Source organism: Anolis carolinensis, chromosome 3, assembly GCF_035594765.1.
Source record: "Anolis carolinensis isolate JA03-04 chromosome 3, rAnoCar3.1.pri, whole genome shotgun sequence".
NCBI classification, from domain to species: Eukaryota; Metazoa; Chordata; class Lepidosauria; order Squamata; family Dactyloidae; genus Anolis; species Anolis carolinensis.
The window spans coordinates 209101025-209112272 of NC_085843.1; the positions used below are offsets into that span (position 1 = coordinate 209101025).

The 11248-nt window shown below is 40.8% G+C and overlaps 1 long non-coding RNA gene across 1 annotated transcript in view; it reads right to left on the bottom strand.

Moving 5' to 3' along the window:
• LOC134297739 (uncharacterized) overlaps positions 1–11218 on the bottom strand; it is a 37952-nt gene extending 26734 nt beyond the window's left edge. The window contains exon 1 of the long non-coding RNA XR_010004604.1: positions 10935–11218. This is a non-coding gene — a long non-coding RNA (uncharacterized LOC134297739). The remainder of the gene's footprint in view (positions 1–10934) is intronic.
• Between the last annotated feature and the right edge of the window lie 30 nt (positions 11219–11248).

Here is an 11248-nt window from a genome sequence, read left to right on the forward strand (position 1 = left end):
ATAGGCAATTTTGCCCATGTGATGAGGTTGCAAGTCTTACCACTCTTACCAATAACACGTTCTTATTGAGTGGCACATGCAATATTATTTCTGCATATACATACTCCTGCCTGCAAGACATTATGTTGCCTGGCCCAAAATATTACGCTTTCTGAAGTGGAGAAGAACAGAACAGAACCAAAGGTCAGCCAAGTTACTCTGGCACATGGGATAAAAACAAACAGGCAGTAAGAATGCGATAATAAATTAAATAATTAATCACTTGGCCCTCAGGGAAATCCCCAAATAGCAAACCACAGAGAGCACTGCTGCTTAATGCTAGCTGTGGCACTGTGGCTGACCCCCTCCCTCATCTCCATTATCAAAATGTGTAATTGTGTGCTTCTGTGTGGCAGCAGTGGCCTGTACTCACACAGAGATTTAATAGGGTACATTTTTCCTGGCATGACGATAAGGACTAGGAAACTCTACAAAATGTCTATGTTAGGCAGCCATTGAAGGGAATGCAATCACAGCAGCATAACATTTGATGACAAAATAAAAAGTAATTTACTGTTACGATAAAAAGGACTAATTTCTGAAATCTCTGGAGGTCTGTTTTTTAAACGCCTGTAGTAAATGATGCAAAAAGAAATGATTCATTTCTGTTTTGAGATTCTGGTGTAAGAAGGCTATGGCTGTTCATAGCAGACACATGCCAGATTATGAGGTTTTTTTCCCCTTTTGTTCTAAGCTTTTTGCCTCAATGATTTGGATATATGGGAATGTTGTCATGAACCATGCTGGTAACTTTAATAAAACTGTATTCATTTAGAAGCAAATTGCCTCCCTGAGTCATCTGTATTGCCAAGAGACAAGTGAGTGAACTATCCGTGTACATGTTGCTTCCAGCTTATGGCGATCCTAGGATAAATGTATCATAGAGTTTTCTTAGCAAGATTTCTTCAGAAGAGGTTTACCACTACCTTCCACTGACACTTACAACTTCATCATACCTGGCAAATTTCTGTGGCAACTTCAGTTGTTCTGCAACTTTGCCATAGAGCCTGCCGGCTCCCACTAGACATGGGAGAAGTACTTCTGGGGTGGATCTGGCAAAACTGTGGCAGAACTGGAGTCGCTGCTGAAAAAAAGTCGACGGTGGCAACATGGGAGGTTTCCCGTGTTTCATTGTCCTCAATAGGGCAAGCGCGGTGTACAGCAATCCGCAGCTCTTCCGACGGCACTTGTGACAAGGCTGTTAGTATGATTTTCACAAGGTTACCCAGTGGGTTTGCATTACTGAACATAGATTTGAATCTCCCAGAGTCAAAGTCCAATACTTAAACCACTACACTATGCTGAATGGCATTACACATCATATGGACCTGGATTTAATGAAGTCTTTCCCCCTTACATCCTAATTCTATCCTTTCCACCCACACATCCAGTCCATTCAGTGCCTGAGACGTACAAACCAGAATTCACTTGGAGACTTATATCAACATAATCTTGACATTTTGTGGGTGTTGCACAAGGAGTCATTAGACACCTCATTGCACAACATATTGGCCAAAATGTTTAGATAATCAGTTTCTTGATGCTATGGCCTACTAAAGCAATATCTATCTATCTTTGGGGAAACAAGGAACAGATTTCTGATAGAGGTTTTATGACGTGGTTAGAGGTCTTGGTTAAAGAACAGAGAAATCAATGGTTTGGAGAAACAAACAAAAGGTTTTTTTTAATGGAAACTCATTTAAAGATAGGAAAGTTACCCAATTTAATCTAGATTTATTCTAGGAAAGAAGTGAGAGAGGACAGGCGGGAAGAGAAGAGATGAAAAACATCCTTAAGTATCAGTTTACATTACAGTGCAGTCATGATAGGTAATTAAGAAGAGAGGACATTTTGGATCACTCAAACTATCTTACTCTATTACTACTGAGGCATTCTTCAGTGCTAAGCATTGTTGCACATATAACAATTTCTCCTCTGTCATAGGTGTAACACTGCTCCCTCTTTCCTGCCCGTATAATAGCAGCTGAACGGAGACTTGAGTACACACATACTATACATCCCACCCTGGCTAGGAGGCAAAGCTGGACCTGGTGGCCACAACTTATGTTACACAATCTAGAAATCAAAATTATCTGCAAGACCATATCTCCTGATACGAATGATACCTTATTTATATTGTGTAGATTGAAAGCCTGGCAACACGTTTACATTTTGTAAGCCACACTGGGTGCCTTTGTGGCTAAAGAGTGGGGAGGGGATTCTCTGAATAAATATACAAACTTCTGTTTCTAAATATATTTATTTATGTGTATATGCCATATTTCTTCCAAAATAGCTTTTGGTGTTTTCCTTTTCCCAGAATTATTTTCACAACAACCTCATGAAGTTGGACAGTTTGGGAGACTGCTTTTGAGTCAATATTGCCCATCTCTTAGCTCAGTTTAGACTTGAAACTGCTTCTCTCAAGTTCCAGTTTAGAGTGATAAACTGGAATTGGCATTGTAGAACCGCAGTTTGGTTGTGGAACACCAATAACTTCATCAGATGGCCCTTACAAAACTGGCAGACAGCAGGGGAACAGCGGGGAAAATTGTGGGGCAGCATCATAGGTGAGTTTCTTACCGTTGTGGGTTATTGTGGGTTGTGGTATCACTTCCCATGATGTTTGCCCACTGCTTCCTCTTTGCCTCCTCCAACCTTTGGGCTCCATTTTTCTGCGCTTCTGACACACTGCTGGCACGGGGACACATGAAGCTCTGCTGGAAGTAGCCCTGTGTCATGATGGGCTATGAGGGACTCCATGCCAACAGCATGCTGACAGCACAGAGAAATGGGGAAAAGATGCTTCTTTGCCTTAATGAAATGTGATTACAAGACCACCAGTCTGCACCCTTGGTTTCCTTTACAGATATATTATTTTGCCTAAAAATGAAGAATTACACCCTTAAAAGGCAGTATGTTATCTTCATTTTAAGACTGTCTTGCTTTCTGCATCATAGAGTGAAGAGGCTGGCTGTAACTACAGTTTTTAAAAAGGAGGGCTAGTGTAGTCTTTGGATGTCTGAGGGGGTGGAAAATCAGACAGGTGGAGCCCCGAATGCCCTTGAATTGCCTTCCCCAGTTTGAACCAATATATCACATGGAGTCTGTGAAATTGAGCTAAGTATATTTGATCGTAAATTAACCACAAAGGCAAAGAAATAAACATAGCCCAGATTCTAACCGAATGACATTGGGACAAATATATAATCTGGAAGTCATCCTCCTGCCTCTGAAGTATGGAAACCTACCTGCTTACAAGGCATCTTATTCAAAGTCAGTAACCCGAAACAAAATGCTTACATTTAAGGCAAGGCTCCAACGTTCACGCCTCTCCCGCCCTTTGGTTCTTTTCATGTTTGTGGTCACAAATACAGTTCCTGGATTGGAGGACATTTACCTCACCAATAGCATCAAGCTGAATCATCGTCTTCAGACTCCACCGTCTGCATCTTTAAGGTTCTTTATACTGTCCTGGTGGGATGACTGTCAGTCTCTTTCCAGGAGACTGCCAAGAAGCAGAGTAGCAGATTTTAATAGGCACAGGGCCCAGGCAATCTGCAGCAGCTGAGAATCTAAGCCATGCTCCACTGAGAAGCACTCCATGTGTATTTCCTCCACCATTAGTATTATGTGCTAGTTTTGTATCTCAATGGAGAAATCATACTGGTGCATCCTTTGTGTTTTAAAAGATAAGGGCAGAGGTAAGAGTCAGGAAGCAGAACAGAATTTGCATCCAGAAGGTACGACATCATAGCCCTTATAATAAAGCCAGTTCTGTTACTAGAGATGAATAAGGGAAATGCCTTAACTTAGGCAAAAGATAATGTAGGGAGGAAATGGTGATAATTTTCCTGACATCCATTTCTTTTGAGTCTTCTCACTGTTCTCTGTTTTGGAGGACAGATTTCTGTGTGTCCTGTGACCCGCATTATGCCTGCTAAGTGAGTCTGCTTTCTTCATGGGGGATGTTAGCAGATTAAAAACTACTGTGGTGCCATGATTAGAGTATTGGATGAGACCTGAGCAATTTAGATTTAGTTCAGGAGTGGGAAACTGTCAAGAGTCAGGGGACAGCACCTAACTTTGGGCACTCATGTGCTCATTGAGCCTCCACACAAAAAATATAAACATTTGTTTGACCCAGGATGAGACTTTGAAAAGAAACAAAGCAACTTAAGGATAATCAGTTCTCCCTCATATCCAGTCAGCCCTAACATTATTCTGTTTCTACTAGCTTGTTCAAACTCGCTTGTTTTAAAAAGGTTTTGCCATTGGTAATGGGGAGGTTTGGATAGGGCTGAAATTCAGGTTCCAATATAAGCAATACTGTAGTAACTGCTTGTTTTGTGCTTGAACTGGCTGTGATTCCAAATCTTCCCTAGACACTGAGCCATTACATAAGCTTTACTGATGATAAATGATCCAATAAATTGTCTATGGTAGAGGAACATCCCCACCAGTTTGCTGTTGAGATGCGCTATTCCTTCAAAACGAATGGCAGAATTATTCCCTTTCACAATTAATTTTACTCAAACACCAGCCATCCAATTCCCTATAGGAGCCCCTGGACTGAAGTTTACCCCCATCAGGAAAGACTAGTGGAAGATGGACTCCCAAGGATTATATGGTGCAAAAGCAATGAAATCAAAATGGACAAGCATGGCCCACCTCCTCCACCCAATAGCTACAAGAATTGTATAAGTGAGTTAGTAAGAAAGGAGAAGTCCCTCCCCTACTCCATTCCCAGCCTTTATATATTAGTAACTTCAAACTGTCGGGCTAATGTTAAAAAAAGGTATGAAGCAAAGTACATAACTAATGCAGCTTAACACTTTCTGTACCAATGGGCTGTTGTTAGCATTTCACCATGATGATAGTAAAGACTCCCAAATCCATCTTCCTGGTTTGAGAGTTCAAATTTAATGGCATCTCTGCAGTTTTTCCTGGCAGGAGTTAATTCATAGAAGTAACTGGCCACATTTTTGCCCCAGGTATTCAGTTATTATTACCCTTGGCTAAAATTCTGTATGTTATATCAGTTGCTTAGTTAAGTATAAGTAAGTAACTTCTCCTAGGCCAACCCCCTCAAGCCTGATGGAAATGTCATTAGATTCAATCACTGATGGAACAGACTTCCTTCCCTCCAGGCAGCTGATTTCTATTAAAGTATGTTGAGAGAAAGGATAGAATCATAGAATCATAGAGTTGGAAGAGACCTCATGAGACATCCAGTCCAGCTCCCTGCCAGGAAGCAGGAAAATCGCATTCAAAGCACTCCTGACAGATGTTCATTCAGCCTCTGCTTAAAAGCCTCCAAAGAAGGAGCCTCCAAAACACTCTGGGGCAGAGAGTTCAACTGCTAAATAGCTCTCACAGTTACAAAGTTCTTCCTAATGTTCAGGTGGAATCTCCTTTCCTGTAGTTTGAAACCATTGTTTTGTATCCTAGTCTCCAGGGCAGCAGAAAACAGGCCTGCTCCTTCCTCCCTATGATTCCCCTCACATATTTATACATGGCCATCATGTCTCCTCTCAGCCTTCTCTTCTACAGGCTAAACATGCCCAGCTCCTTAAGCCTCTCCTGATAGGACTTGTTCTCCAGACCCTTGATCATATTAGTCACCCTCCTCTAGAGACATTCCAGTTTGTCAACTTCTCCCTTCAACTGCGGTGCCCAGAATTGGACACAGTATTCCAGGTGTGGTCTGACCAAGGCAGAATAGAGGGTTAGCATGACTTTCCTGGATCTAGACACTATACTCCTATTTATGCAGGCCAAAATCCCATTGGCTTTTTAAGCCACCACATGATATTATTGGGTTGTTTTTAACTTGTTGTCCACGAGGACACCAAGATCTTTTTCACGCGTACTACTGTCGAGCCAGGCGTCCCCCATTCTGTATCTTTGCATTTCATTTTTTTCTGCCTCAGTGGAATATCTTGCATTTGTCCCTGTTGAACTTTATTTTGTTAGTTTCAGCCCATCTCTCTAATCTGTTGAGATCATTTTTAATTCTGTTCCTGTCTTCTGGAGTATTGGCTAATACCTCCCAATTTGGTGTCGTATGCAAACTTGATGATCGTGCCTTCTAACCCTTCATCTAAGTCATTAATAAAGATGTTGAACCCTACTTATGGCACTCCACTCGTCATTTCTTTCCAGGATGAAGAAGACGCATTAGTGAGCACCCTTTGGGTTCGTTCATATAACCAATTACAGATCCACCCAACTGTAGTTTTGTGTAGCCCATATTTGACTAGTTTGTTTGCCAGAAGGTCATGGGGGACGTTGTCAAAGGCCTTACTGAAATCTAGATATGCTACATTTACAACATTCCCTGTATCTACCCAGCTTGTAACTCTATCGAAAAAAGAGATCAGTCTGGCATGACTTGTTTGTGATCAGTCTGTGTTGACTATTAGCGATGACTGTATTCCTTTCTAAGTGTTTGCAGACCACTTCCTTATCTATCATTTTCAGAATCTTGCCTGGTATCGATGTGAGGCTGACTGGATGGTAATTGTTTGGGTCGTCCTTTTTTCCCTTTTTGAAGATAGGGACCACATTTGCTCTCCTCCAATCTGCTGGGACTTCCAACTGTGACAATAACGTCCCAGTCATGATTAAGGGCCTTATCACACCATGCCTTTTTGCCATGTTATTCCATTTGAAATCTGCTCCAGCCAGATTCATTAAGATAGGTGATTTTTGATACCCTCTATTGTACCTTTGCCACATTTTAAGCTTTGAGAGATTCAATTTCATATTTTCCATCCATATTAATGGATGACTTCTGCATAGTGCCCCTCACTTCAGGATTGATTTAATTATTTTTTTAAAATGTACCTGTAGTAGCACAGTGGCAAAACAGTATGACAGTAGATATGCTATATACACTTAAATATAACAGCCAGCAGCAAACAAAAAAACAAACAAACCGGAAATAAAAACATTAAAGAGTTGAGAAAAGTCATCTTCCCTGCTAAAGCACTATAAGATTTCCTTCAGAAATGTTGTGGAAGAGATAGCCTGACCACATCCACAGTGCTTCCAATATTTCTCCTATGCAAATCACATAACCACAGGATAACTTTGCAACAGTGAAATGGTTGTCAAACCAAAACAGAAATTCTCCTTCTTTAGTTCACCCCGAATGGTCCTTCACTTCAAATAGTCTTGATAGCCTTGGTAACATCCAACAGACAAGAGTTCCTTCTTCCACTCTGGACCTTCCACATATATATAAATCTCTCTTGCTTAGTTTCCAATATACTTAAAAACCTCTGAGGATGACTGCCATAGATGTGGGTGAAACATCTGGAGAGAATGCTTCTGGAACATGGCCATACAGCCTGGAAAACACACAACATCCCTGTTCTGGAGCATGTTCCTACCTTCTGGAAACCTTTCCTTGGAAAGCTAGACTGAACTTCTCCCAGCTTTCCATTCATTAACAGGCAAAGACATTTTTGTTTGAAAAGGCTTTTAATGTGTAAGTAGATGAGGTTTTAAGGTTTTGTTTGTTTTTAAATGATATGCTTGATGTTGCGACTTCAATTGTTTTTCAACGTTATTGTGAATGTTTTTAACTGACTGCCTCTGGGAGCTGCCTCTGGTTCCACTCTGGGAAAAAGGCAGCAAGAAGATGAAATAAATAAAAAAATAAAAGATTATCCAGCCTCCAGATGTGTTGGATTAGAACTTCCAACTCCTTCACACAGCAAGTTGGCTAAGATGGTGAGACTTGGGACCTCATCACATGCATGAGGTCTAGTGTTTCGTCAGGATCCATGGTGAATCAGGGTGGCAACAGGGTAATCCCAGCGCATTGGAAAGTGCTGCTGCGCGGCTAAATCCCATGGTAGCCCCATTGTTCCTAATGGAACATGAGGACGTTACCATGTTTGATGGCACAGCGTCCTACCATGTGCCACCCCAGTTCATCCATGGAGCCCTGCTGGAAGTCAGCTTATGTCATCTGATGGGCAGCATGTGAGTGAACCACAGACGAAGCATTCTAGAACACTTATTTTTTCACATGTGATGAGATTGTTGTAGTATAAACAATTTGGAAGTGCTCCATGCTCAAGTTTTTTTATGGTTGCATTGTATTATACAGTTGAACTTATACACATTTGTTTCCCAAGGTTACTATATGAAATTACAGCTCCTGCTATTACTCATGATTTTACTTGTCTCACCCTGCACATGCTTAACAATACTTCAATAGATCTGTATTTTATAATTTGATAGTTTGAGGATTTGTATTTCATTCTTAAGATGTCTGCATTTCCTCAGGGACTCTGAGCAGAGTATGATTTATAAACACAGTAAATGAGGAAGTGGATGTATGAATAAATCTAAGATGGTAAAGACAGAATTATGTGAAAGGAGTTCTACTAAGGGCTGATTAAAATGTTCTGCAGGTTACATGATGCCCACCAATGCCGATTTGCCCTAGCTCTGGATCCGAGTTTCCTTAGGGAGAATAAGAACCAATAACCATTTTACATTCCAAAAGCATCATCTAAATTGGTCCTGCTCCTCCTAAATCTGCCAGAAATGCCCCCAGAACTCCTAGAAAGTGTTTTCGGGGCATTTTCCTGTTTTTTAAAAAAGACCAAAGGCATATAATTTATTCTGTGTAGTAACTTAAAAGAAGAAGTGTAAAAGGTTTAACTGGTATCTAATTCAAAATAACTTGTCAAAACTGCTTTAAATCAATATTTAGGTTGTGAGGATAGGGAGGGCTGTGGTGGACATATGAGAAAGCAAAATGCTATTGGTTTCAGGCCTCTTCTACACGCCATATAAAATCCAGATTATCTGTTTTGAAAATCTGAATTATATGGCAGCATAGAAGGGCCCATGCAAATATGCAAAAACATGCGGGCAACAGATTGGAGATATCTATGGATAACAGGCTCCTAGACATGGCAAAATGGAACAAGAGCACCTCCCCATGGCCAGAAGTTGAGCATCACCTCCAGACGCCGGAGATAAAAAACAGGGAGGACCTTTACCCCTGTCTGTATATTGTATGTCATTGTGTAAAAGGCACTAAATGTTTGCCTTATATCTGTTCTGTAATCCACTCTGAGTCCCTCCAGCAAGATAGAGCGGAATATAAATAAAGTGTATTATTATTATTAGTATTATTATTATTAATGTTTGAAAATCATTTATGGACTTTTATAACAAGATGAAATCTAATGATGTAATAGTTTGTGGTTATGGCTATTAGCAATTCTAATTTTTAGTTGGATTTCCAATGGGCGAACAATATGCTCTTTCTTTTGACTTACTTTTTTCATTACAGGTTGGATTGATGGGGTTGCATTCTTTAGTTTGTTAATGTATTCATATTCCAGTAGGTAAAGGATTTTGTAGTTTATTTTATCCTTTGAGCTGCCCCAGGACACGTAGGCCCCTCCCATGGAGCTGAATAAAATACCACATTATCTGCTTTGAACTGGGCTATATGGTAGTGTAGACTCAGAACTTCATCAGATTACGCTGGGAAGTGTTCAGAAGTGTTCAGAAGAAGAGAGTTCAGTCTAACTCAATTTTGTAATAAAATGGAGTTTTCCCCTAACTTTTAATCACACTGTTTAGTGTGCTCAGTTGTCTTGCGTATTTCACTCTGCCCACCATTCCTCTTGGTGCTTTTTGGTACTTCAACTCCCACAATTCCCAACAGCAGGGAGGGAGAGAGAGAAAAGCGATGGGAGGGAAATCCATTTGGAATGGTAACAGCACTGGCCCTCCCAACACAGGACACAGACAAATCATGGAAAGAAGGAATAAAGAATAAAAGGTTTAAAGCAGATAATGTGGGATTTTATTCAGCTGTGTCCCTAAGCATTGTGAACCCACAAAGTTATTTCATCAATTCCTATTGACTGGGTGTTTTGTATAATGCAGGTTTGGAAATAAAGAGATTCAAATTTTGTTTTAAAACAGAGGAACATTAAATTTCAATAAAATCTTCATACTCTGGCATAGTCTTTTAAAAAATTTTAAAGGTTTTTTTTTAAAAAAAAATATTCGGGACCCCTGTGATGTTTTTGTGGAAACCTAGGTTTCCATGGAACACAGTTTGGGAACTGCTGCTCTAGAAAAACTTGAGAGATTGTGGATAATTTTCTAATTTGAATGGAAATTGTACCTCAAAATTAATTTTGGGGTTCATATTTCCCTTTATGAAGTTCCTGGTAGCTTAGCATGTTAAAGTGCTGAGCTGCTGAACTTGCGGACCAAAAGGTCGCAGGTTCGAATTTGGGGAGCGGAGTGAGCGCCTGCTGTTAGCCCCAGCTTCTGCCGATCTAGCAGTTCGAAAACATGCAAATGTTAGTAGATCAATAGGTACCACTCTGGCAGGAAGGTAACGGCACTCCATGCAGTCATGCCGGCCACATGACCTTGGAGGTGTCTACAGACAACACTGGCTCTTCGGCTTAGAAATGGAGATGAACACCAACCCCCAGATTCGGACATGACTGGACTTCATGTCAGGGGAAAACCTTTACCTTTTTTTTTACTATTTCCCGTTTGCTCTAACTCAGAAAAATATTGAATTCTCTGAATTCTGCTTATAAGCAGTGACAAATTCCATAGAAAATGCAAAGCCAGCGGGTTCTAGTTCTTATGCTGATGGTAACTTACTGTGTCATTGAGATTTTTTTTTAGCCCTAGAGACATCATTCTGGCTTCATAATCCCTTTGGATAATTCCTTCCAGCAAATATAGACAAGTGCCATCATGATGGGTCGAGGAAGGGGAGGGGGGAGAAAAAGACCACCCCTTTCCCTCTAATACTGTTTACAATCCAAGAATAGAATATCACGAAAAGAATTACTTCCCATACCTGAATAGATCACATGTTTGCTTACCAAAGATGATGATACGCTGAGAACGGCATTGGGTCACTTGTCCTTTTCCTGGTGTCTCTGGCTCATGTGAAAGTCAGTTACGATACAGCGCGGTATCTGCAGACAGCTGTCCCACTGGGCACTGGACAGACAAAATGTCTAGCATTGCAGAGCCATTTAGTCATCACGAATGGAATGAAGCTCTAGTATTTCACAGTGATTCACACAGGCAGCCCAGTTACACATGGCAAGATGTAGCCCTCTTCTTGTTCTCCCTCCCCCCCTCCCTTAACCATTCCTATCTTTGACACTAGATCTGGCTAGTTAACATGTCT